Here is a 25,803-nt window from a genome sequence, read left to right as displayed (position 1 = left end):
AGGAGAAGCAATCTTTTTTCATAAATGATTACAAATCAGAAATTCCTAGCCAAAAATAATCTGCTTTAATAAGAAATGATTGATTAAAATAAATACCTATCTATCGATCTGTCTATCTATCTTTCTATCTATCTATGTATATGTATATATATATATATATATATATATATATACAATCAGCTCACTTTACCATTTGCAGCTTATAACCACTTACCACCAGGGGTCACTACTAACAAAAAGCATCCACTCCACTTCTAAATCTAGCCCCTAGAGTTGAGCAGAAGCATAAGATTCCCCACTGCTTCATTCCATTTTCCATTAGATTATAGATGTAAATTGTTTTTGATGGTATGGTCTGTGCAGATTGAAATATTCAGAGCATATTCTGACTTTTAGTTAACACATCTGTAAGCAATTTGGCCATCACTGAATTCAACGTTTATCTCAATCGTAATAGACAAGGATAATGACAAATATAGTTTACAATGTTATTAAGTACATCATTTTATTTAATTGTGCGAATAAAAGGAATCGTCTCCCCGTCGGGGAATTGAACCCCGGTCTCCCGCGTGACAGGCGGGGATACTGACCACTATACTAACGAGGACATATTGGCTTCAGTTCAACAGTGCTCACCTCCATGAGGTTAGGGCATGCCCTCAATGAATTCACAGTATTGTAATAGGCAGCTTTGCTTCTTTTGGTTAGGAGAAGCAATCTTTTTTCATAAATGATTACAAATCAGAAATTCCTAGCCAAAAATAATCTGCTTTAATAAGAAATGATTGATTAAAATAAATACCTATTTATCGATCTGTCTATCTATCTTTCTATCTATCTATGTATATGTGTATATATATATATATATATATATATATACAATCAGCTCACTTTACCATTTGCAGCTTATAACCATTTACCACCAGGGGTCACTACTAACAAAAAGCATCCACTCCACTTCTAAATCTAGCCCCTAGAGTTGAGCAGAAGCATAAGATTCCCCACTGCTTCATTCCATTTCCATTAGATTATAGATGTAAATTGTTTTTGATGGTATGGTCTGTGCAGATTGAAATATTCAGAGCATATTCTGACTTTTAGTTAACACATCTGTAAGCAATTTGGCCATCACTGAATTCAACGTTTATCTCAATCGTAATAGACAAGGATAATGACAAATATAGTTTACAATGTTATTAAGTACATCTTTTTATTTAATAGTGTGAATAAAAGGAATCGTCTCCCCGTCGGGGAATTGAACTACGGTCTCCCGCGTGACAGGCGGGGATACTGACCACTATACTAACGAGGACATATTGGCTTCAGTTCAACAGTGCTCACCTCCATGAGGTTAGGGCATGCCCTCAATCAATTCACAGTATTGTAATAGGCAGCTTTGCTTCTTTTGGTTAGGAGAAGCAATCTTTTTTCATAAATGATTACAAATCAGAAATTCCTAGCCAAAAATAATCTGCTTTAATAAGAAATGATTGATTAAAATAAATACCTATCTATCGATCTGTCTATCTATCTTTCTATCTATCTATGTATATGTATATATATATATATATATATATATATATACAATCAGCTCACTTTACCATTTGCAGCTTATAACCACTTACCACCAGGGGTCACTACTAACAAAAAGCATCCACTCCACTTCTAAATCTAGCCCCTAGAGTTGAGCAGAAGCATAAGATTCCCCACTGCTTCATTCCATTTTCCATTAGATTATAGATGTAAATTGTTTTTGATGGTATGGTCTGTGCAGATTGAAATATTCAGAGCATATTCTGACTTTTAGTTAACACATCTGTAAGCAATTTGGCCATCACTGAATTCAACGTTTATCTCAATCGTAATAGACAAGGATAATGACAAATATAGTTTACAATGTTATTAAGTACATCATTTTATTTAATTGTGCGAATAAAAGGAATCGTCTCCCCGTCGGGGAATTGAACCCCGGTCTCCCGCGTGACAGGCGGGGATACTGACCACTATACTAACGAGGACATATTGGCTTCAGTTCAACAGTGCTCACCTCCATGAGGTTAGGGCATGCCCTCAATGAATTCACAGTATTGTAATAGGCAGCTTTGCTTCTTTTGGTTAGGAGAAGCAATCTTTTTTCATAAATGATTACAAATCAGAAATTCCTAGCCAAAAATAATCTGCTTTAATAAGAAATGATTGATTAAAATAAATACCTATTTATCGATCTGTCTATCTATCTTTCTATCTATCTATGTATATGTGTATATATATATATATATATATATATATACAATCAGCTCACTTTACCATTTGCAGCTTATAACCATTTACCACCAGGGGTCACTACTAACAAAAAGCATCCACTCCACTTCTAAATCTAGCCCCTAGAGTTGAGCAGAAGCATAAGATTCCCCACTGCTTCATTCCATTTCCATTAGATTATAGATGTAAATTGTTTTTGATGGTATGGTCTGTGCAGATTGAAATATTCAGAGCATATTCTGACTTTTAGTTAACACATCTGTAAGCAATTTGGCCATCACTGAATTCAACGTTTATCTCAATCGTAATAGACAAGGATAATGACAAATATAGTTTACAATGTTATTAAGTACATCTTTTTATTTAATAGTGTGAATAAAAGGAATCGTCTCCCCGTCGGGGAATTGAACCCCGGTCTCCCGCGTGACAGGCGGGAATACTGACCACTATACTAACGAGGACATATTGGCTTCAGTTCAACAGTGCTCACCTCCATGAGGTTAGGGCATGCCCTCAATCAATTCACAGTATTGTAATAGGCAGCTTTGCTTCTTTTGGTTAGGCGAAGCAATCTTTTTTCATAAATGATTACAAATCAGAAATTCCTAGCCAAAAATAATCTGCTTTAATAAGAAATGATTGATTAAAATAAATACCTATCTATCGATCTGTCTATCTATCTTTCTATCTATCTATGTATATGTATATATATATATATATATATATATATATATATATACAATCAGCTCACTTTACCATTTGCAGCTTATAACCATTTACCACCAGGGGTCACTACTAACAAAAAGCATCCACTCCACTTCTAAATCCAGCCCCTAGAGTTGAGCAGAAGCATAAGATTCCCCACTGCTTCATTCCATTTTCCATTAGATTACAGATGTAAATTGTTTTTGATGGTATGGTCTGTGCAGATTGAAATATTCAGAGCATATTCTGACTTTTAGTTAACACATCTGTAAGCAATTTGGCCATCACTGAATTCAACGTTTATCTCAATCGTAATAGACAAGGATAATGACAAATATAGTTTACAATGTTATTAAGTACATCATTTTATTTAATTGTGTGAATAAAAGGAATCGTCTCCCCGTCGGGGAATTGAACCCCGGTCTCCCGCGTGACAGGCGGGGATACTGACCACTATACTAACGAGGACATATTGGCTTCAGTTCAACAGTGCTCACCTCCATGAGGTTAGGGCATGCCCTCAATCAATTCACAGTATTGTAATAGGCAGCTTCGCTTCCTTTGGTTAGGAGAAGCAATCTTTTTTCATAAATGATTACAAATCAGAAATTCCTAGCCAAAAATAATCTGCTTTAATAAGAAATGATTGATTAAAATAAATACCTATCTATCGATCTGTCTATCTATCTTTCTATCTATCTATGTATATGTATATATATATATATATATATATATATATATACAATCAGCTCACTTTACCATTTGCAGCTTATAACCATTTACCACCAGGGGTCACTATTAACAAAAAGCATCCACTCCACTTCTAAATCTAGCCCCTAGAGTTGAGCAGAAGCATAAGATTCCCCACTGCTTCATTCCATTTTCCATTAGATTATAGATGTAAATTGTTTTTGATGGTATGGTCTGTGCAGATTGAAATATTCAGAGCATATTCTGACTTTTAGTTAACACATCTGTAAGCAATTTGGCCATCACTGAATTCAACGTTTATCTCAATCGTAATAGACAAGGATAATGACAAATATAGTTTACAATGTTATTAAGTACATCATTTTATTTAATTGTGTGAATAAAAGGAATCGTCTCCCCGTCGGGGAATTGAACCCCGGTCTCCCGCGTGACAGGCGGGGATACTGACCACTATACTAACGAGGACATATTGGCTTCAGTTCAACAGTGCTCACCTTCATGAGGTTAGGGCATGCCCTCAATCAATTCACAGTATTGTAATAGGCAGCTTTGCTTCTTTTGGTTAGGAGAAGTAATCTTTTTTCATAAATGATTACAAATCAGAAATTCCTAGCCAAAAATAATCTGCTTTAATAAGAAATGATTGATTAAAATAAATACCTATTTATCGATCTGTCTATCTATCTTTCTATCTATCTATGTATATGTATATATATATATATATATATATATATATACAATCAGCTCACTTTACCATTTGCAGCTTATAACCATTTACCACCAGGGGTCACTACTAACAAAAAGCATCCACTCCACTTCTAAATCCAGCCCCTAGAGTTGAGCAGAAGCATAAGATTCCCCACTGCTTCATTCCATTTTCCATTAGATTACAGATGTAAATTGTTTTTGATGGTATGGTCTGTGCAGATTGAAATATTCAGAGCATATTCTGACTTTTAGTTAACACATCTGTAAGCAATTTGGCCATCACTGAATTCAACGTTTATCTCAATCGTAATAGAGAAGGATAATGACAAATATAGTTTACAATGTTATTAAGTACATCATTTTATTTAATTGTGTGAATAAAAGGAATCGTCTCCCCGTCGGGGAATTGAACCCCGGTCTCCCGCGTGACAGGCGGGGATACTGACCACTATACTAATGAGGACATATTGGCTTCAGTTCAACAGTGCTCACCTCCATGAGGTTAGGGCATGCCCTCAATCAATTCACAGTATTGTAATAGGCAGCTTTGCTTCCTTTGGTTAGGAGAAGCAATCTTTTTTCATAAATGATTACAAATCAGAAATTCCTAGCCAAAAATAATCTGCTTTAATAAGAAATGATTGATTAAAATAAATACCTATCTATCGATCTGTCTATCTATCTTTCTATCTATCTATGTATATGTATATATATATATATATATATATATATATATATATACAATCAGCTCACTTTACCATTTGCAGCTTATAACCACTTACCACCAGGGGTCACTACTAACAAAAAGCATCCACTCCACTTCTAAATCTAGCCCCTAGAGTTGAGCAGAAGCATAAGATTCCCCACTGCTTCATTCCATTTTCCATTAGATTATAGATGTAAATTGTTTTTGATGGTATGGTCTGTGCAGATTGAAATATTCAGAGCATATTCTGACTTTTAGTTAACACATCTGGAAGCAATTTGGCCATCACTGAATTCAACGTTTATCTCAATCGTAATAGACAAGGATAATGACAAATATAGTTTACAATGTTATTAAGTACATCATTTTATTTAATTGTGCGAATAAAAGGAATCGTCTCCCCGTCGGGGAATTGAACCCCGGTCTCCCGCGTGACAGGCGGGGATACTGACCACTATACTAACGAGGACATATTGGCTTCAGTTCAACAGTGCTCACCTCCATGAGGTTAGGGCATGCCCTCAATGAATTCACAGTATTGTAATAGGCAGCTTTGCTTCTTTTGGTTAGGAGAAGCAATCTTTTTTCATAAATGATTACAAATCAGAAATTCCTAGCCAAAAATAATCTGCTTTAATAAGAAATGATTGATTAAAATAAATACCTATTTATCGATCTGTCTATCTATCTTTCTATCTATCTATGTATATGTATATATATATATATATATATATATATATATACAATCAGCTCACTTTACCATTTGCAGCTTATAACCATTTACCACCAGGGGTCACTACTAACAAAAAGCATCCACTCCACTTCTAAATCTAGCCCCTAGAGTTGAGCAGAAGCATAAGATTCCCCACTGCTTCATTCCATTTCCATTAGATTATAGATGTAAATTGTTTTTGATGGTATGGTCTGTGCAGATTGAAATATTCAGAGCATATTCTGACTTTTAGTTAACACATCTGTAAGCAATTTGGCCATCACTGAATTCAACGTTTATCTCAATCGTAATAGACAAGGATAATGACAAATATAGTTTACAATGTTATTAAGTACATCTTTTTATTTAATAGTGTGAATAAAAGGAATCGTCTCCCCGTCGGGGAATTGAACCCCGGTCTCCCGCGTGACAGGCGGGGATACTGACCACTATACTAACGAGGACATATTGGCTTCAGTTCAACAGTGCTCACCTCCATGAGGTTAGGGCATGCCCTCAATCAATTCACAGTATTGTAATAGGCAGCTTTGCTTCTTTTGGTTAGGCGAAGCAATCTTTTTTCATAAATGATTACAAATCAGAAATTCCTAGCCAAAAATAATCTGCTTTAATAAGAAATGATTGATTAAAATAAATACCTATTTATCGATCTGTCTATCTATCTTTCTATCTATCTATGTATATGTATATATATATATATATATATATATATATATACAATCAGCTCACTTTACCATTTGCAGCTTATAACCATTTACCACCAGGGGTCACTACTAACAAAAAGCATCCACTCCACTTCTAAATCCAGCCCCTAGAGTTGAGCAGAAGCATAAGATTCCCCACTGCTTCATTCCATTTTCCATTAGATTACAGATGTAAATTGTTTTTGATGGTATGGTCTGTGCAGATTGAAATATTCAGAGCATATTCTGACTTTTAGTTAACACATCTGTAAGCAATTTGGCCATCACTGAATTCAACGTTTATCTCAATCGTAATAGAGAAGGATAATGACAAATATAGTTTACAATGTTATTAAGTACATCATTTTATTTAATTGTGTGAATAAAAGGAATCGTCTCCCCGTCGGGGAATTGAACCCCGGTCTCCCGCGTGACAGGCGGGGATACTGACCACTATACTAATGAGGACATATTGGCTTCAGTTCAACAGTGCTCACCTCCATGAGGTTAGGGCATGCCCTCAATCAATTCACAGTATTGTAATAGGCAGCTTTGCTTCCTTTGGTTAGGAGAAGCAATCTTTTTTCATAAATGATTACAAATCAGAAATTCCTAGCCAAAAATAATCTGCTTTAATAAGAAATGATTGATTAAAATAAATACCTATCTATCGATCTGTCTATCTATCTTTCTATCTATCTATGTATATGTATATATATATATATATATATATATATATATATATACAATCAGCTCACTTTACCATTTGCAGCTTATAACCACTTACCACCAGGGGTCACTACTAACAAAAAGCATCCACTCCACTTCTAAATCTAGCCCCTAGAGTTGAGCAGAAGCATAAGATTCCCCACTGCTTCATTCCATTTTCCATTAGATTATAGATGTAAATTGTTTTTGATGGTATGGTCTGTGCAGATTGAAATATTCAGAGCATATTCTGACTTTTAGTTAACACATCTGTAAGCAATTTGGCCATCACTGAATTCAACGTTTATCTCAATCGTAATAGACAAGGATAATGACAAATATAGTTTACAATGTTATTAAGTACATCATTTTATTTAATTGTGCGAATAAAAGGAATCGTCTCCCCGTCGGGGAATTGAACCCCGGTCTCCCGCGTGACAGGCGGGGATACTGACCACTATACTAACGAGGACATATTGGCTTCAGTTCAACAGTGCTCACCTCCATGAGGTTAGGGCATGCCCTCAATGAATTCACAGTATTGTAATAGGCAGCTTTGCTTCTTTTGGTTAGGAGAAGCAATCTTTTTTCATAAATGATTACAAATCAGAAATTCCTAGCCAAAAATAATCTGCTTTAATAAGAAATGATTGATTAAAATAAATACCTATTTATCGATCTGTCTATCTATCTTTCTATCTATCTATGTATATGTATATATATATATATATATATATATATATATATATATACAATCAGCTCACTTTACCATTTGCAGCTTATAACCATTTACCACCAGGGGTCACTACTAACAAAAAGCATCCACTCCACTTCTAAATCTAGCCCCTAGAGTTGAGCAGAAGCATAAGATTCCCCACTGCTTCATTCCATTTCCATTAGATTATAGATGTAAATTGTTTTTGATGGTATGGTCTGTGCAGATTGAAATATTCAGAGCATATTCTGACTTTTAGTTAACACATCTGTAAGCAATTTGGCCATCACTGAATTCAACGTTTATCTCAATCGTAATAGACAAGGATAATGACAAATATAGTTTACAATGTTATTAAGTACATCTTTTTATTTAATAGTGTGAATAAAAGGAATCGTCTCCCCGTCGGGGAATTGAACCCCGGTCTCCCGCGTGACAGGCGGGGATACTGACCACTATACTAACGAGGACATATTGGCTTCAGTTCAACAGTGCTCACCTCCATGAGGTTAGGGCATGCCCTCAATCAATTCACAGTATTGTAATAGGCAGCTTTGCTTCTTTTGGTTAGGCGAAGCAATCTTTTTTCATAAATGATTACAAATCAGAAATTCCTAGCCAAAAATAATCTGCTTTAATAAGAAATGATTGATTAAAATAAATACCTATCTATCGATCTGTCTATCTATCTTTCTATCTATCTATGTATATGTATATATATATATATATATATATATATATATACAATCAGCTCACTTTAACATTTGCAGCTTATAACCATTTACCACCAGGGGTCACTACTAACAAAAAGCATCCACTCCACTTCTAAATCCAGCCCCTAGAGTTGAGCAGAAGCATAAGATTCCCCACTGCTTCATTCCATTTTCCATTAGATTACAGATGTAAATTGTTTTTGATGGTATGGTCTGTGCAGATTGAAATATTCAGAGCATATTCTGACTTTTAGTTAACACATCTGTAAGCAATTTGGCCATCACTGAATTCAACGTTTATCTCAATCGTAATAGAGAAGGATAATGACAAATATAGTTTACAATGTTATTAAGTACATCATTTTATTTAATTGTGTGAATAAAAGGAATCGTCTACCCGTCGGGGAATTGAACCCCGGTCTCCCGCGTGACAGGCGGGGATACTGACCACTATACTAACGAGGACATATTGGCTTCAGTTCAACAGTGCTCACCTCCATGAGGTTAGGGCATGCCCTCAATCAATTCACAGTATTGTAATAGGCAGCTTTGCTTCTTTTGGTTAGGAGAAGCAATCTTTTTTCATAAATGATTACAAATCAGAAATTCCTAGCCAAAAATAATCTGCTTTAATAAGAAATGATTGATTAAAATAAATACCTATTTATCGATCTGTCTATCTATCTTTCTATCTATCTATGTATATGTATATATATATATATATATATATACAATCAGCTCACTTTACCATTTGCAGCTTATAACCATTTACCACCAGGGGTCACTATTAACAAAAAGCATCCACTCCACTTCTAAATCTAGCCCCTAGAGTTGAGCAGAAGCATAAGATTCCCCACTGCTTCATTCCATTTTCCATTAGATTATAGATGTAAATTGTTTTTGATGGTATGGTCTGTGCAGATTGAAATATTCAGAGCATATTCTGACTTTTAGTTAACACATCTGTAAGCAATTTGGCCATCACTGAATTCAACGTTTATCTCAATCGTAATAGACAAGGATAATGACAAATATAGTTTACAATGTTATTAAGTACATCATTTTATTTAATTGTGTGAATAAAAGGAATCGTCTCCCCGTCGGGGAATTGAACCCCGGTCTCCCGCGTGACAGGCGGGGATACTGACCACTATACTAACGAGGACATATTGGCTTCAGTTCAACAGTGCTCACCTTCATGAGGTTAGGGCATGCCCTCAATCAATTCACAGTATTGTAATAGGCAGCTTTGCTTCTTTTGGTTAGGAGAAGTAATCTTTTTTCATAAATGATTACAAATCAGAAATTCCTAGCCAAAAATAATCTGCTTTAATAAGAAATGATTGATTAAAATAAATACCTATTTATCGATCTGTCTATCTATCTTTCTATCTATCTATGTATATGTATATATATATATATATATATATATATATATATATATACAATCAGCTCACTTTACCATTTGCAGCTTATAACCATTTACCACCAGGGGTCACTACTAACAAAAAGCATCCACTCCACTTCTAAATCTAGCCCCTAGAGTTGAGCAGAAGCATAAGATTCCCCACTGCTTCATTCCATTTCCATTAGATTATAGATGTAAATTGTTTTTGATGGTATGGTCTGTGCAGATTGAAATATTCAGAGCATATTCTGACTTTTAGTTAACACATCTGTAAGCAATTTGGCCATCACTGAATTCAACGTTTATCTCAATCGTAATAGACAAGGATAATGACAAATATAGTTTACAATGTTATTAAGTACATCTTTTTATTTAATAGTGTGAATAAAAGGAATCGTCTCCCCGTCGGGGAATTGAACCCCGGTCTCCCGCGTGACAGGCGGGGATACTGACCACTATACTAACGAGGACATATTGGCTTCAGTTCAACAGTGCTCACCTCCATGAGGTTAGGGCATGCCCTCAATCAATTCACAGTATTGTAATAGGCAGCTTTGCTTCTTTTGGTTAGGCGAAGCAATCTTTTTTCATAAATGATTACAAATCAGAAATTCCTAGCCAAAAATAATCTGCTTTAATAAGAAATGATTGATTAAAATAAATACCTATCTATCGATCTGTCTATCTATCTTTCTATCTATCTATGTATATGTATATATATATATATATATATATATATATATACAATCAGCTCACTTTAACATTTGCAGCTTATAACCATTTACCACCAGGGGTCACTACTAACAAAAAGCATCCACTCCACTTCTAAATCCAGCCCCTAGAGTTGAGCAGAAGCATAAGATTCCCCACTGCTTCATTCCATTTTCCATTAGATTACAGATGTAAATTGTTTTTGATGGTATGGTCTGTGCAGATTGAAATATTCAGAGCATATTCTGACTTTTAGTTAACACATCTGTAAGCAATTTGGCCATCACTGAATTCAACGTTTATCTCAATCGTAATAGAGAAGGATAATGACAAATATAGTTTACAATGTTATTAAGTACATCATTTTATTTAATTGTGTGAATAAAAGGAATCGTCTACCCGTCGGGGAATTGAACCCCGGTCTCCCGCGTGACAGGCGGGGATACTGACCACTATACTAACGAGGACATATTGGCTTCAGTTCAACAGTGCTCACCTCCATGAGGTTAGGGCATGCCCTCAATCAATTCACAGTATTGTAATAGGCAGCTTTGCTTCTTTTGGTTAGGAGAAGCAATCTTTTTTCATAAATGATTACAAATCAGAAATTCCTAGCCAAAAATAATCTGCTTTAATAAGAAATGATTGATTAAAATAAATACCTATTTATCGATCTGTCTATCTATCTTTCTATCTATCTATGTATATGTATATATATATATATATATATATACAATCAGCTCACTTTACCATTTGCAGCTTATAACCATTTACCACCAGGGGTCACTATTAACAAAAAGCATCCACTCCACTTCTAAATCTAGCCCCTAGAGTTGAGCAGAAGCATAAGATTCCCCACTGCTTCATTCCATTTTCCATTAGATTATAGATGTAAATTGTTTTTGATGGTATGGTCTGTGCAGATTGAAATATTCAGAGCATATTCTGACTTTTAGTTAACACATCTGTAAGCAATTTGGCCATCACTGAATTCAACGTTTATCTCAATCGTAATAGACAAGGATAATGACAAATATAGTTTACAATGTTATTAAGTACATCATTTTATTTAATTGTGTGAATAAAAGGAATCGTCTCCCCGTCGGGGAATTGAACCCCGGTCTCCCGCGTGACAGGCGGGGATACTGACCACTATACTAACGAGGACATATTGGCTTCAGTTCAACAGTGCTCACCTTCATGAGGTTAGGGCATGCCCTCAATCAATTCACAGTATTGTAATAGGCAGCTTTGCTTCTTTTGGTTAGGAGAAGTAATCTTTTTTCATAAATGATTACAAATCAGAAATTCCTAGCCAAAAATAATCTGCTTTAATAAGAAATGATTGATTAAAATAAATACCTATTTATCGATCTGTCTATCTATCTTTCTATCTATCTATGTATATGTATATATATATATATATATATATATATATATATATACAATCAGCTCACTTTACCATTTGCAGCTTATAACCATTTACCACCAGGGGTCACTACTAACAAAAAGCATCCACTCCACTTCTAAATCCAGCCCCTAGAGTTGAGCAGAAGCATAAGATTCCCCACTGCTTCATTCCATTTTCCATTAGATTACAGATGTAAATTGTTTTTGATGGTATGGTCTGTGCAGATTGAAATATTCAGAGCATATTCTGACTTTTAGTTAACACATCTGTAAGCAATTTGGCCATCACTGAATTCAACGTTTATCTCAATCGTAATAGAGAAGGATAATGACAAATATAGTTTACAATGTTATTAAGTACATCTTTTTATTTAATAGTGTGAATAAAAGGAATCGTCTCCCCGTCGGGGAATTGAACCCCGGTCTCCCGCGTGACAGGCGGGGATACTGACCACTATACTAACGAGGACATATTGGCTTCAGTTCAACAGTGCTCACCTCCATGAGGTTAGGGCATGCCCTCAATCAATTCACAGTATTGTAATAGGCAGCTTTGCTTCTTTTGGTTAGGCGAAGCAATCTTTTTTCATAAATGATTACAAATCAGAAATTCCTAGCCAAAAATAATCTGCTTTAATAAGAAATGATTGATTAAAATAAATACCTATCTATCGATCTGTCTATCTATCTTTCTATCTATCTATGTATATGTATATATATATATATATATATATATATATATATATATATACAATCAGCTCACTTTAACATTTGCAGCTTATAACCATTTACCACCAGGGGTCACTACTAACAAAAAGCATCCACTCCACTTCTAAATCCAGCCCCTAGAGTTGAGCAGAAGCATAAGATTCCCCACTGCTTCATTCCATTTTCCATTAGATTACAGATGTAAATTGTTTTTGATGGTATGGTCTGTGCAGATTGAAATATTCAGAGCATATTCTGACTTTTAGTTAACACATCTGTAAGCAATTTGGCCATCACTGAATTCAACGTTTATCTCAATCGTAATAGAGAAGGATAATGACAAATATAGTTTACAATGTTATTAAGTACATCATTTTATTTAATTGTGTGAATAAAAGGAATCGTCTACCCGTCGGGGAATTGAACCCCGGTCTCCCGCGTGACAGGCGGGGATACTGACCACTATACTAACGAGGACATATTGGCTTCAGTTCAACAGTGCTCACCTCCATGAGGTTAGGGCATGCCCTCAATCAATTCACAGTATTGTAATAGGCAGCTTTGCTTCTTTTGGTTAGGAGAAGCAATCTTTTTTCATAAATGATTACAAATCAGAAATTCCTAGCCAAAAATAATCTGCTTTAATAAGAAATGATTGATTAAAATAAATACCTATTTATCGATCTGTCTATCTATCTTTCTATCTATCTATGTATATGTATATATATATATATATATATATATATATATATATATATACAATCAGCTCACTTTACCATTTGCAGCTTATAACCATTTACCACCAGGGGTCACTACTAACAAAAAGCATCCACTCCACTTCTAAATCTAGCCCCTAGAGTTGAGCAGAAGCATAAGATTCCCCACTGCTTCATTCCATTTCCATTAGATTATAGATGTAAATTGTTTTTGATGGTATGGTCTGTGCAGATTGAAATATTCAGAGCATATTCTGACTTTTAGTTAACACATCTGTAAGCAATTTGGCCATCACTGAATTCAACGTTTATCTCAATCGTAATAGACAAGGATAATGACAAATATAGTTTACAATGTTATTAAGTACATCATTTTATTTAATTGTGTGAATAAAAGGAATCGTCTCCCCGTCGGGGAATTGAACCCCGGTCTCCCGCGTGACAGGCGGGGATACTGACCACTATACTAACGAGGACATATTGGCTTCAGTTCAACAGTGCTCACCTTCATGAGGTTAGGGCATGCCCTCAATCAATTCACAGTATTGTAATAGGCAGCTTTGCTTCTTTTGGTTAGGAGAAGTAATCTTTTTTCATAAATGATTACAAATCAGAAATTCCTAGCCAAAAATAATCTGCTTTAATAAGAAATGATTGATTAAAATAAATACCTATTTATCGATCTGTCTATCTATCTTTCTATCTATCTATGTATATGTATATATATATATATATATATATATATATACAATCAGCTCACTTTACCATTTGCAGCTTATAACCATTTACCACCAGGGGTCACTACTAACAAAAAGCATCCACTCCACTTCTAAATCCAGCCCCTAGAGTTGAGCAGAAGCATAAGATTCCCCACTGCTTCATTCCATTTTCCATTAGATTACAGATGTAAATTGTTTTTGATGGTATGGTCTGTGCAGATTGAAATATTCAGAGCATATTCTGACTTTTAGTTAACACATCTGTAAGCAATTTGGCCATCACTGAATTCAACGTTTATCTCAATCGTAATAGAGAAGGATAATGACAAATATAGTTTACAATGTTATTAAGTACATCATTTTATTTAATTGTGTGAATAAAAGGAATCGTCTCCCCGTCGGGGAATTGAACCCCAGTCTCCCGCGTGACAGGCGGGGATACTGACCACTATACTAATAGAAACATATTGGCTTCAGTTCAACAGTGCTCACCTCCATGAGGTTAGGGCATGCCCTCAATCAATTCACAGTATTGTAATAGGCAGCTTTGCTTCCTTTGGTTAGGAGAAGCAATCTTTTTTCATAAATGATTACAAATCAGAAATTCCTAGCCAAAAATAATCTGCTTTAATAAGAAATGATTGATTAAAATAAATACCTATCTATCGATCTATCTATCTTTCTATCTATCTATGTATATGTATATATATATATATATATATATATATACAATCAGCTCACTTTACCATTTGCAGCTTATAACCACTTACCACCAGGGGTCACTACTAACAAAAAGCATCCACTCCACTTCTAAATCTAGCCCCTAGAGTTGAGCAGAAGCATAAGATTCCCCACTGCTTCATTCCATTTTCCATTAGATTATAGATGTAAATTGTTTTTGATGGTATGGTCTGTGCAGATTGAAATATTCAGAGCATATTCTGACTTTTAGTTAACACATCTGTAAGCAATTTGGCCATCACTAAATTCAACGTTTATCTCAATCGTAATAGACAAGGATAATGACAAATATAGTTTACAATGTTATTAAGTACATCATTTTATTTAATTGTGCGAATAAAAGGAATCGTCTCCCCGTCGGGGAATTGAACCCCGGTCTCCCGCGTGACAGGCGGGGATACTGACCACTATACTAACAAGGACATATTGGCTTCAGTTCAACAGTGCTCACCTCCATGAGGTTAGGGCATGCCCTCAATGAATTCACAGTATTGTAATAGGCAGCTTTGCTTCTTTTGGTTAGGAGAAGCAATCTTTTTTCATAAATGATTACAAATCAGAAATTCCTAGCCAAAAATAATCTGCTTTAATAAGAAATGATTGATTAAAATAAATACCTATTTATCGATCTGTCTATCTATCTTTCTATCTATCTATCTATGTATATGTATATATATATATATATATATACAATCAGCTCACTTTACCATTTGCAGCTTATTACCATTTACCACCAGGGGTCACTATTAACAAAAAGCATCCACTCCACTTCTAAATCTAGCCCCTAGAGTTGAGCAGAAGCATAAGATTCCCCACTGCTTCATTCCATTTTCCATTAGATTATAGATGTAAATTGTTTTTGATGGTATGGTCTGTGCAGATTGAAATATTCAGAGCAAATTCTGACTTTTAGTTAACACATCTGTAAGCAATTTGGCCATCACTGAATTCAACGTTTATCTCAATTGTAATAGACACGGATAATGACAAATATAGTTTACAATGTTATTAAGTACATCATTTTATTTAATTGTGTGAATAAAAGGAATCGTCTCCCCGTCGGGGAATTGAACCCCGGTCTCCCGCGTGACAGGCGGGGATACTGACCACTATACTAACGAGGACATATTGGCTTCAGTTCAACAGTGCTCACCTCCATGAGGTTAGGGCATGCCCTCAATCAATTCACAGTATTGTAATAGGCAGCTTTGCTTCTTTTGGTTAGGAGAAGCAATCTTTTTTCATAAATGATTACAAATCAGAAATTCCTAGCCAAAAATAATCTGCTTTAATAAGAAATGATTGATTAAAATAAATACCTATTTATCGATCTGTCTATCTATCTTTCTATCTATCTATGTATATGTATATATATATATCCAATCGTAGATGCTCGGCAAGTGAGGCACCACACACAATCACGTTTTCACCTTTTATTGGGATAGGACAGCGGGACCACTTCATCATCCTCTCAGCTAGTTACAATGTCCAAACGCGTTTCGGGCTTATGGAGCCCTTCGTCAATGGTGCTCTTTGGAGGAGAATCACAGCATGAATGAGACGCCGTGCTCACGGTGTTCAATTTGAGTCCCGCCCCAATGGGCGTGCCTTACCACTGCATGCTGGTATATGAAGTCTTGGTAATATTCAAATTCATGGTGAATTGCCGTGACGCCCCTTCTGTTTATCAATCCTCTAGTGGGGTGCTCGAGAAGGTGAGTCTGGAGCCCTGCTAGTAATAATCCTATCCATACGGTCGTGATGTTCCCATGGCGCTTGTAGTTATGGCACGAGGGAGCTGCTCGTCCGCAGCGGGGTGCCTCGCGGTCAGAGCGGACCGCTATATATCCAATCGTAGATGCTCGGCAAGTGAGGCACCACACACAATCACGTTTTCACCTTTTATTGGGATAGGACAGCGGGACCACTTCATCATCCTCTCAGCTAGTTACAATGTCCAAACGCGTTTCGGGCTTATGGAGCCCTTCGTCAATGGTGCTCTTTGGAGGAGAATCACAGCATGAATGAGACGCCGTGCTCACGGTGTTCAATTTGAGTCCCGCCCCAATGGGCGTGCCTTACCACTGCATGCTGGTATATGAAGTCTTGGTAATATTCAAATTCATGGTGAATTGCCGTGACGCCCCTTCTGTTTATCAATCCTCTAGTGGGGTGCTCGAGAAGGTGAGTCTGGAGCCCTGCTAGTAATAATCCTATCCATACGGTCGTGATGTTCCCATGGCGCTTGTAGTTATGGCACGAGGGAGCTGCTCGTCCGCAGCGGGGTGCCTCGCGGTCAGAGCGGACCGCTATATATCCAATCGTAGATGCTCGGCAAGTGAGGCACCACACACAATCACGTTTTCACCTTTTATTGGGATAGGACAGCGGGACCACTTCATCATCCTCTCAGCTAGTTGCAATGTCCAAACGCGTTTCGGGCTTATGGAGCCCTTCGTCAATGGTGCTCTTTGGAGGAGAATCACAGCATGAATGAGACGCCGTGCTCACGGTGTTCAATTTGAGTCCCGCCCCAATGGGCGTGCCTTACCACTGCATGCTGGTATATGAAGTCTTGGTAATATTCAAATTCATGGTGAATTGCCGTGACGCCCCTTCTGTTTATCAATCCTCTAGTGGGGTGCTCGAGAAGGTGAGTCTGGAGCCCTGCTAGTAATAATCCTATCCATACGGTCGTGATGTTCCCATGGCGCTTGTAGTTATGGCACGAGGGAGCTGCTCGTCCGCAGCGGGGTGCCTCGCGGTCAGAGCGGACCGCTATATATCCAATCGTAGATGCTCGGCAAGTGAGGCACCACACACAATCACGTTTTCACCTTTTATTGGGATAGGACAGCGGGACCACTTCATCATCCTCTCAGCTAGTTACAATGTCCAAACGCGTTTCGGGCTTATGGAGCCCTTCGTCAATGGTGCTCTTTGGAGGAGAATCACAGCATGAATGAGACGCCGTGCTCACGGTGTTCAATTTGAGTCCCGCCCCAATGGGCGTGCCTTACCACTGCATGCTGGTATATGAAGTCTTGGTAATATTCAAATTCATGGTGAATTGCCGTGACGCCCCTTCTGTTTATCAATCCTCTAGTGGGGTGCTCGAGAAGGTGAGTCTGGAGCCCTGCTAGTAATAATCCTATCCATACGGTCGTGATGTTCCCATGGCGCTTGTAGTTATGGCACGAGGGAGCTGCTCGTCCGCAGCGGGGTGCCTCGCGGTCAGAGCGGACCGCTATATATCCAATCGTAGATGCTCGGCAAGTGAGGCACCACACACAATCACGTTTTCACCTTTTATTGGGATAGGACAGCGGGACCACTTCATCATCCTCTCAGCTAGTTACAATGTCCAAACGCGTTTCGGGCTTATGGAGCCCTTCGTCAATGGTGCTCTTTGGAGGAGAATCACAGCATGAATGAGACGCCGTGCTCACGGTGTTCAATTTGAGTCCCGCCCCAATGGGCGTGCCTTACCACTGCATGCTGGTATATGAAGTCTTGGTAATATTCAAATTCATGGTGAATTGCCGTGACGCCCCTTCTGTTTATCAATCCTCTAGTGGGGTGCTCGAGAAGGTGAGTCTGGAGCCCTGCTAGTAATAATCCTATCCATACGGTCGTGATGTTCCCATGGCGCTTGTAGTTATGGCACGAGGGAGCTGCTCGTCCGCAGCGGGGTGCCTCGCGGTCAGAGCGGACCGCTATATATCCAATCGTAGATGCTCGGCAAGTGAGGCACCACACACAATCATGTTTTCACCTTTTATTGGGATAGGACAGCGGGACCACTTCATCATCCTCTCAGCTAGTTACAATGTCCAAACGCGTTTCGGGCTTATGGAGCCCTTCGTCAATGGTGCTCTTTGGAGGAGAATCACAGCATGAATGAGACGCCGTGCTCACGGTGTTCAATTTGAGTCCCGCCCCAATGGGCGTGCCTTACCACTGCATGCTGGTATATGAAGTCTTGGTAATATTCAAATTCATGGTGAATTGCCGTGACGCCCCTTCTGTTTATCAATCCTCTAGTGGGGTGCTCGAGAAGGTGAGTCTGGAGCCCTGCTAGTAATAATCCTATCCATACGGTCGTGATGTTCCCATGGCGCTTGTAGTTATGGCACGAGGGAGCTGCTCGTCCGCAGCGGGGTGCCTCGCGGTCAGAGCGGACCGCTATATATCCAATCGTAGATGCTCGGCAAGTGAGGCACCACACACAATCACGTTTTCACCTTTTATTGGGATAGGACAGCGGGACCACTTCATCATCCTCTCAGCTAGTTACAATGTATATATACAATCAGCTCACTTTAACATTTGCAGCTTATAACCATTTACCACCAGGGGTCACTACTAACAAAAAGCATCCACTCCACTTCTAAATCCAGCCCCTAGAGTTGAGCAGAAGCATAAGATTCCCCACTGCTTCATTCCATTTTCCATTAGATTACAGATGTAAATTGTTTCTGATGGTATGGTCTGTGCAGATTGAAATATTCAGAGCATATTCTGACTTTTAGTTAACACATCTGTAAGCAATTTGGCCATCACTGAATTCAACGTTTATCTCAATCGTAATAGAGAAGGATAATGACAAATATAGTTTACAATGTTATTAAGTACATCATTTTATTTAATTGTGTGAATAAAAGGAATCGTCTACCCGTCGGGGAATTGAACCCCGGTCTCCCGCGTGACAGGCGGGGATACTGACCACTATACTAACGAGGACATATTGGCTTCAGTTCAACAGTGCTCACCTCCATGAGGTTAGGGCATGCCCTCAATCAATTCACAGTATTGTAATAGGCAGCTTTGCTTCTTTTGGTTAGGAGAAGCAATCTTTTTTCATAAATGATTACAAATCAGAAATTCCTAGCCAAAAATAATCTGCTTTAATAAGAAATGATTGATTAAAATAAATACCTATTTATCGATCTGTCTATCTATCTTTCTATCTATCTATGTATATGTATATATATATATATATATATATATATATATATATACAATCAGCTCACTTTAACATTTGCAGCTTATAACCATTTACCACCAGGGGTCACTACTAACAAAAAGCATCCACTCCACTTCTAAATCCAGCCCCTAGAGTTGAGCAGAAGCATAAGATTCCCCACTGCTTCATTCCATTTTCCATTAGATTACAGATGTAAATTGTTTTTGATGGTATGGTCTGTGCAGATTGAAATATTCAGAGCATATTCTGACTTTTAGTTAACACATCTGTAAGCAATTTGGCCATCACTGAATTCAACGTTTATCTCAATCGTAATAGAGAAGGATAATGACAAATATAGTTTACAATGTTATTAAGTACATCATTTTATTTAATTGTGTGAATAAAAGGAATCGTCTCCCCGTCGGGGAATTGAACCCCGGTCTACCGCGTGACAGGCGGGGATACTGACCACTATACTAACGAGGACATATTGGCTTCAGTTCAACAGTGCTCACCTCCATGAGGTTAGGGCATGCCCTCAATCAATTCACAGTATTGTAATAGGCAGCTTTGCTTCCTTTGGTTAGGAGAAGCAATCTTTTTTCATAAATGATTACAAATCAGAAATTCCTAGCCAAAAATAATCTGCTTTAATAAGAAATGATTGATTAAAATAAATACCTATCTATCGATCTGTCTATCTATCTTTCTATCTATCTATGTATATATATATATATATATATATATATATATACAATCAGCTCACTTTACCATTTGCAGCTTATAACCATTTACCACCAGGGGTCACTACTAACAAAAAGCATCCACTCCACTTCTAAATCTAGCCCCTAGAGTTGAGCAGAAGCATAAGATTCCCCACTGCTTCATTCCATTTCCATTAGATTATAGATGTAAATTGTTTTTGATGGTATGGTCTGTGCAGATTGAAATATTCAGAGCATATTCTGACTTTTAGTTAACACATCTGTAAGCAATTTGGCCATCACTGAATTCAACGTTTATCTCAATCGTAATAGACAAGGATAATGACAAATATAGTTTACAATGTTATTAAGTACATCATTTTATTTAATTGTGTGAATAAAAGGAATCGTCTCCCCGTCGGGGAATTGAACCCCGGTCTCCCGCGTGACAGGCGGGGATACTGACCACTATACTAACGAGGACATATTGGCTTCAGTTCAACAGTGCTCACCTCCATGAGGTTAGGGCATGCCCTCAATCAATTCACAGTATTGTAATAGGCAGCTTTGCTTCTTTTGGTTAGGAGAAGCAATCTTTTTTCATAAATGATTACAAATCAGAAATTCCTAGCCAAAAATAATCTGCTTTAATAAGAAATGATTGATTAAAATAAATACCTATTTATCGATCTGTCTATCTATCTTTCTATCTATCTATGTATATGTATATATATATATATATATATATATATATATATATATATACAATCAGCTCACTTTAACATTTGCAGCTTATAACCATTTACCACCAGGGGTCACTACTAACAAAAAGCATCCACTCCACTTCTAAATCCAGCCCCTAGAGTTGAGCAGAAGCATAAGATTCCCCACTGCTTCATTCCATTTTCCATTAGATTACAGATGTAAATTGTTTTTGATGGTATGGTCTGTGCAGATTGAAATATTCAGAGCATATTCTGACTTTTAGTTAACACATCTGTAAGCAATTTGGCCATCACTGAATTCAACGTTTATCTCAATCGTAATAGAGAAGGATAATGACAAATATAGTTTACAATGTTATTAAGTACATCATTTTATTTAATTGTGTGAATAAAAGGAATCGTCTCCCCGTCGGGGAATTGAACCCCGGTCTCCCGCGTGACAGGCGGGGATACTGACCACTATACTAACGAGGACATATTGGCTTCAGTTCAACAGTGCTCACCTCCATGAGGTTAGGGCATGCCCTCAATCAATTCACAGTATTGTAATAGGCAGCTTTGCTTCCTTTGGTTAGGAGAAGCAATCTTTTTTCATAAATGATTACAAATCAGAAATTCCTAGCCAAAAATAATCTGCTTTAATAAGAAATGATTGATTAAAATAAATACCTATCTATCGATCTGTCTATCTATCTTTCTATCTATCTATGTATATATATATATATATATATATATATATATATACAATCAGCTCACTTTACCATTTGCAGCTTATAACCATTTACCACCAGGGGTCACTACTAACAAAAAGCATCCACTCCACTTCTAAATCTAGCCCCTAGAGTTGAGCAGAAGCATAAGATTCCCCACTGCTTCATTCCATTTCCATTAGATTATAGATGTAAATTGTTTTTGATGGTATGGTCTGTGCAGATTGAAATATTCAGAGCATATTCTGACTTTTAGTTAACACATCTGTAAGCAATTTGGCCATCACTGAATTCAACGTTTATCTCAATCGTAATAGACAAGGATAATGACAAATATAGTTTACAATGTTATTAAGTACATCATTTTATTTAATTGTGTGAATAAAAGGAATCGTCTCCCCGTCGGGGAATTGAACCCCGGTCTCCCGCGTGACAGGCGGGGATACTGACCACTATACTAACGAGGACATATTGGCTTCAGTTCAACAGTGCTCACCTCCATGAGGTTAGGGCATGCCCTCAATCAATTCACAGTATTGTAATAGGCAGCTTTGCTTCTTTTGGTTAGGAGAAGCAATCTTTTTTCATAAATGATTACAAATCAGAAATTCCTAGCCAAAAATAATCTGCTTTAATAAGAAATGATTGATTAAAATAAATACCTATTTATCGATCTGTCTATCTATCTTTCTATCTATCTATGTATATGTATATATATATATATATATATATATATATATATATATATATATACAATCAGCTCACTTTAACATTTGCAGCTTATAACCATTTACCACCAGGGGTCACTACTAACAAAAAGCATCCACTCCACTTCTAAATCCAGCCCCTAGAGTTGAGCAGAAGCATAAGATTCCCCACTGCTTCATTCCATTTTCCATTAGATTACAGATGTAAATTGTTTTTGATGGTATGGTCTGTGCAGATTGAAATATTCAGAGCATATTCTGACTTTTAGTTAACACATCTGTAAGCAATTTGGCCATCACTGAATTCAACGTTTATCTCAATCGTAATAGAGAAGGATAATGACAAATATAGTTTACAATGTTATTAAGTACATCATTTTATTTAATTGTGTGAATAAAAGGAATCGTCTACCCGTCGGGGAATTGAACCCCGGTCTCCCGCGTGACAGGCGGGGATACTGACCACTATACTAACGAGGACATATTGGCTTCAGTTCAACAGTGCTCACCTCCATGAGGTTAGGGCATGCCCTCAATCAATTCACAGTATTGTAATAGGCAGCTTTGCTTCTTTTGGTTAGGAGAAGCAATCTTTTTTCATAAATGATTACAAATCAGAAATTCCTAGCCAAAAATAATCTGCTTTAATAAGAAATGATTGATTAAAATAAATACCTATTTATCGATCTGTCTATCTATCTTTCTATCTATCTATGTATATGTATATATATATATATATATATATATATATATATATATATATACAATCAGCTCACTTTAACATTTGCAGCTTATAACCATTTACCACCAGGGGTCACTACTAACAAAAAGCATCCACTCCACTTCTAAATCCAGCCCCTAGAGTTGAGCAGAAGCATAAGATTCCCCACTGCTTCATTCCATTTTCCATTAGATTACAGATGTAAATTGTTTTTGATGGTATGGTCTGTGCAGATTGAAATATTCAGAGCATATTCTGACTTTTAGTTAACACATCTGTAAGCAATTTGGCCATCACTGAATTCAACGTTTATCTCAATCGTAATAGAGAAGGATAATGACAAATATAGTTTACAATGTTATTAAGTACATCATTTTATTTAATTGTGTGAATAAAAGGAATCGTCTCCCCGTCGGGGAATTGAACCCCGGTCTCCCGCGTGACAGGCGGGGATACTGACCACTATACTAACGAGGACATATTGGCTTCAGTTCAACAGTGCTCACCTCCATGAGGTTAGGGCATGCCCTCAATCAATTCACAGTATTGTAATAGGCAGCTTTGCTTCCTTTGGTTAGGAGAAGCAATCTTTTTTCATAAATGATTACAAATCAGAAATTCCTAGCCAAAAATAATCTGCTTTAATAAGAAATGATTGATTAAAATAAATACCTATCTATCGATCTGTCTATCTATCTTTCTATCTATCTATGTATATATATATATATATATATATATATATATACAATCAGCTCACTTTACCATTTGCAGCTTATAACCATTTACCACCAGGGGTCACTACTAACAAAAAGCATCCACTCCACTTCTAAATCTAGCCCCTAGAGTTGAGCAGAAGCATAAGATTCCCCACTGCTTCATTCCATTTCCATTAGATTATAGATGTAAATTGTTTTTGATGGTATGGTCTGTGCAGATTGAAATATTCAGAGCATATTCTGACTTTTAGTTAACACATCTGTAAGCAATTTGGCCATCACTGAATTCAACGTTTATCTCAATCGTAATAGACAAGGATAATGACAAATATAGTTTACAATGTTATTAAGTACATCATTTTATTTAATTGTGTGAATAAAAGGAATCGTCTCCCCGTCGGGGAATTGAACCCCGGTCTCCCACGTGACAGGCGGGGATACTGACCACTATACTAACGAGGACATATTGGCTTCAGTTCAACAGTGCTCACCTCCATGAGGTTAGGGCATGCCCTCAATCAATTCACAGTATTGTAATAGGCAGCTTTGCTTCTTTTGGTTAGGAGAAGCAATCTTTTTTCATAAATGATTACAAATCAGAAATTCCTAGCCAAAAATAATCTGCTTTAATAAGAAATGATTGATTAAAATAAATACCTATTTATCGATCTGTCTATCTATCTTTCTATCTATCTATGTATATGTATATATATATATATATATATATATACAATCAGCTCACTTTACCATTTGCAGCTTATAACCATTTACCACCAGGGGTCACTACTAACAAAAAGCATCCACTCCACTTCTAAATCTAGCCCCTAGAGTTGAGCAGAAGCATAAGATTCCCCACTGCTTCATTCCATTTCCATTAGATTATAGATGTAAATTGTTTTTGATGGTATGGTCTGTGCAGATTGAAATATTCAGAGCATATTCTGACTTTTAGTTAACACATCTGTAAGCAATTTGGCCATCACTGAATTCAACGTTTATCTCAATCGTAATAGACAAGGATAATGACAAATATAGTTTACAATGTTATTAAGTACATCATTTTATTTAATTGTGTGAATAAAAGGAATCGTCTCCCCGTCGGGGAATTGAACCCCGGTCTCCCGTGTGACAGGCGGGGATACTGACCACTATACTAACGAGGACATATTGGCTTCAGTTCAACAGTGCTCACCTCCATGAGGTTAGGGCATGCCCTCAATCAATTCACAGTATTGTAATAGGCAGCTTTGCTTCTTTTGGTTAGGAGAAGCAATCTTTTTTCATAAATGATTACAAATCAGAAATTCCTAGCCAAAAATAATCTGCTTTAATAAGAAATGATTGATTAAAATAAATACCTATCTATCGATCTGTCTATCTATCTTTCTATCTATCTATGTATATGTATATATATATATATATATATATATACAATCAGCTCACTTTACCATTTGCAGCTTATAACCACTTACCACCAGGGGTCACTACTAACAA

At 36.8% G+C, this 25,803-nt stretch overlaps 19 non-coding genes across 19 annotated transcripts; all 19 read right to left on the bottom strand.

The window, feature by feature from the left end:
• Positions 1-535: 535 nt before the first annotated feature.
• On the bottom strand, positions 536-607 carry TRNAD-GUC (transfer RNA aspartic acid (anticodon GUC)). The gene has a single exon. It is a non-coding gene; the product is annotated as a tRNA-Asp (tRNA).
• A 1,339-nt stretch (positions 608-1,946) lies between these two features.
• TRNAD-GUC (transfer RNA aspartic acid (anticodon GUC)) lies at positions 1,947-2,018 on the bottom strand. The gene has a single exon. It is a non-coding gene; the product is annotated as a tRNA-Asp (tRNA).
• A 633-nt stretch (positions 2,019-2,651) lies between these two features.
• On the bottom strand, positions 2,652-2,723 carry TRNAD-GUC (transfer RNA aspartic acid (anticodon GUC)). Its single transcript has one exon. It is a non-coding gene; the product is annotated as a tRNA-Asp (tRNA).
• A 640-nt stretch (positions 2,724-3,363) lies between these two features.
• On the bottom strand, positions 3,364-3,435 carry TRNAD-GUC (transfer RNA aspartic acid (anticodon GUC)). The gene has a single exon. It is a non-coding gene; the product is annotated as a tRNA-Asp (tRNA).
• A 636-nt stretch (positions 3,436-4,071) lies between these two features.
• On the bottom strand, positions 4,072-4,143 carry TRNAD-GUC (transfer RNA aspartic acid (anticodon GUC)). The gene has a single exon. It is a non-coding gene; the product is annotated as a tRNA-Asp (tRNA).
• Positions 4,144-5,489: 1,346 nt separating this feature from the next.
• TRNAD-GUC (transfer RNA aspartic acid (anticodon GUC)) lies at positions 5,490-5,561 on the bottom strand. Its single transcript has one exon. It is a non-coding gene; the product is annotated as a tRNA-Asp (tRNA).
• Positions 5,562-6,196: 635 nt separating this feature from the next.
• TRNAD-GUC (transfer RNA aspartic acid (anticodon GUC)) lies at positions 6,197-6,268 on the bottom strand. Its single transcript has one exon. It is a non-coding gene; the product is annotated as a tRNA-Asp (tRNA).
• A 1,348-nt stretch (positions 6,269-7,616) lies between these two features.
• TRNAD-GUC (transfer RNA aspartic acid (anticodon GUC)) lies at positions 7,617-7,688 on the bottom strand. Its single transcript has one exon. It is a non-coding gene; the product is annotated as a tRNA-Asp (tRNA).
• Positions 7,689-8,329: 641 nt separating this feature from the next.
• TRNAD-GUC (transfer RNA aspartic acid (anticodon GUC)) lies at positions 8,330-8,401 on the bottom strand. The gene has a single exon. It is a non-coding gene; the product is annotated as a tRNA-Asp (tRNA).
• A 1,336-nt stretch (positions 8,402-9,737) lies between these two features.
• On the bottom strand, positions 9,738-9,809 carry TRNAD-GUC (transfer RNA aspartic acid (anticodon GUC)). Its single transcript has one exon. It is a non-coding gene; the product is annotated as a tRNA-Asp (tRNA).
• A 641-nt stretch (positions 9,810-10,450) lies between these two features.
• TRNAD-GUC (transfer RNA aspartic acid (anticodon GUC)) lies at positions 10,451-10,522 on the bottom strand. Its single transcript has one exon. It is a non-coding gene; the product is annotated as a tRNA-Asp (tRNA).
• Positions 10,523-11,858: 1,336 nt separating this feature from the next.
• Positions 11,859-11,930, bottom strand: TRNAD-GUC (transfer RNA aspartic acid (anticodon GUC)). Its single transcript has one exon. It is a non-coding gene; the product is annotated as a tRNA-Asp (tRNA).
• A 640-nt stretch (positions 11,931-12,570) lies between these two features.
• On the bottom strand, positions 12,571-12,642 carry TRNAD-GUC (transfer RNA aspartic acid (anticodon GUC)). Its single transcript has one exon. It is a non-coding gene; the product is annotated as a tRNA-Asp (tRNA).
• Positions 12,643-14,001: 1,359 nt separating this feature from the next.
• TRNAD-GUC (transfer RNA aspartic acid (anticodon GUC)) lies at positions 14,002-14,073 on the bottom strand. Its single transcript has one exon. It is a non-coding gene; the product is annotated as a tRNA-Asp (tRNA).
• A 2,036-nt stretch (positions 14,074-16,109) lies between these two features.
• TRNAD-GUC (transfer RNA aspartic acid (anticodon GUC)) lies at positions 16,110-16,181 on the bottom strand. The gene has a single exon. It is a non-coding gene; the product is annotated as a tRNA-Asp (tRNA).
• A 4,960-nt stretch (positions 16,182-21,141) lies between these two features.
• Positions 21,142-21,213, bottom strand: TRNAD-GUC (transfer RNA aspartic acid (anticodon GUC)). The gene has a single exon. It is a non-coding gene; the product is annotated as a tRNA-Asp (tRNA).
• Positions 21,214-21,857: 644 nt separating this feature from the next.
• Positions 21,858-21,929, bottom strand: TRNAD-GUC (transfer RNA aspartic acid (anticodon GUC)). Its single transcript has one exon. It is a non-coding gene; the product is annotated as a tRNA-Asp (tRNA).
• Positions 21,930-22,560: 631 nt separating this feature from the next.
• TRNAD-GUC (transfer RNA aspartic acid (anticodon GUC)) lies at positions 22,561-22,632 on the bottom strand. The gene has a single exon. It is a non-coding gene; the product is annotated as a tRNA-Asp (tRNA).
• A 1,366-nt stretch (positions 22,633-23,998) lies between these two features.
• TRNAD-GUC (transfer RNA aspartic acid (anticodon GUC)) lies at positions 23,999-24,070 on the bottom strand. Its single transcript has one exon. It is a non-coding gene; the product is annotated as a tRNA-Asp (tRNA).
• Between the last annotated feature and the right edge of the window lie 1,733 nt (positions 24,071-25,803).

This window comes from Triturus cristatus, chromosome 4_1 (assembly GCF_964204655.1).
Source record: "Triturus cristatus chromosome 4_1, aTriCri1.1, whole genome shotgun sequence".
NCBI classification, from domain to species: Eukaryota; Metazoa; Chordata; class Amphibia; order Caudata; family Salamandridae; genus Triturus; species Triturus cristatus.
The sequence above is the reverse complement of the archived record's forward strand: the minus strand, read 5'-3'. Positions and strand labels throughout refer to the sequence as shown.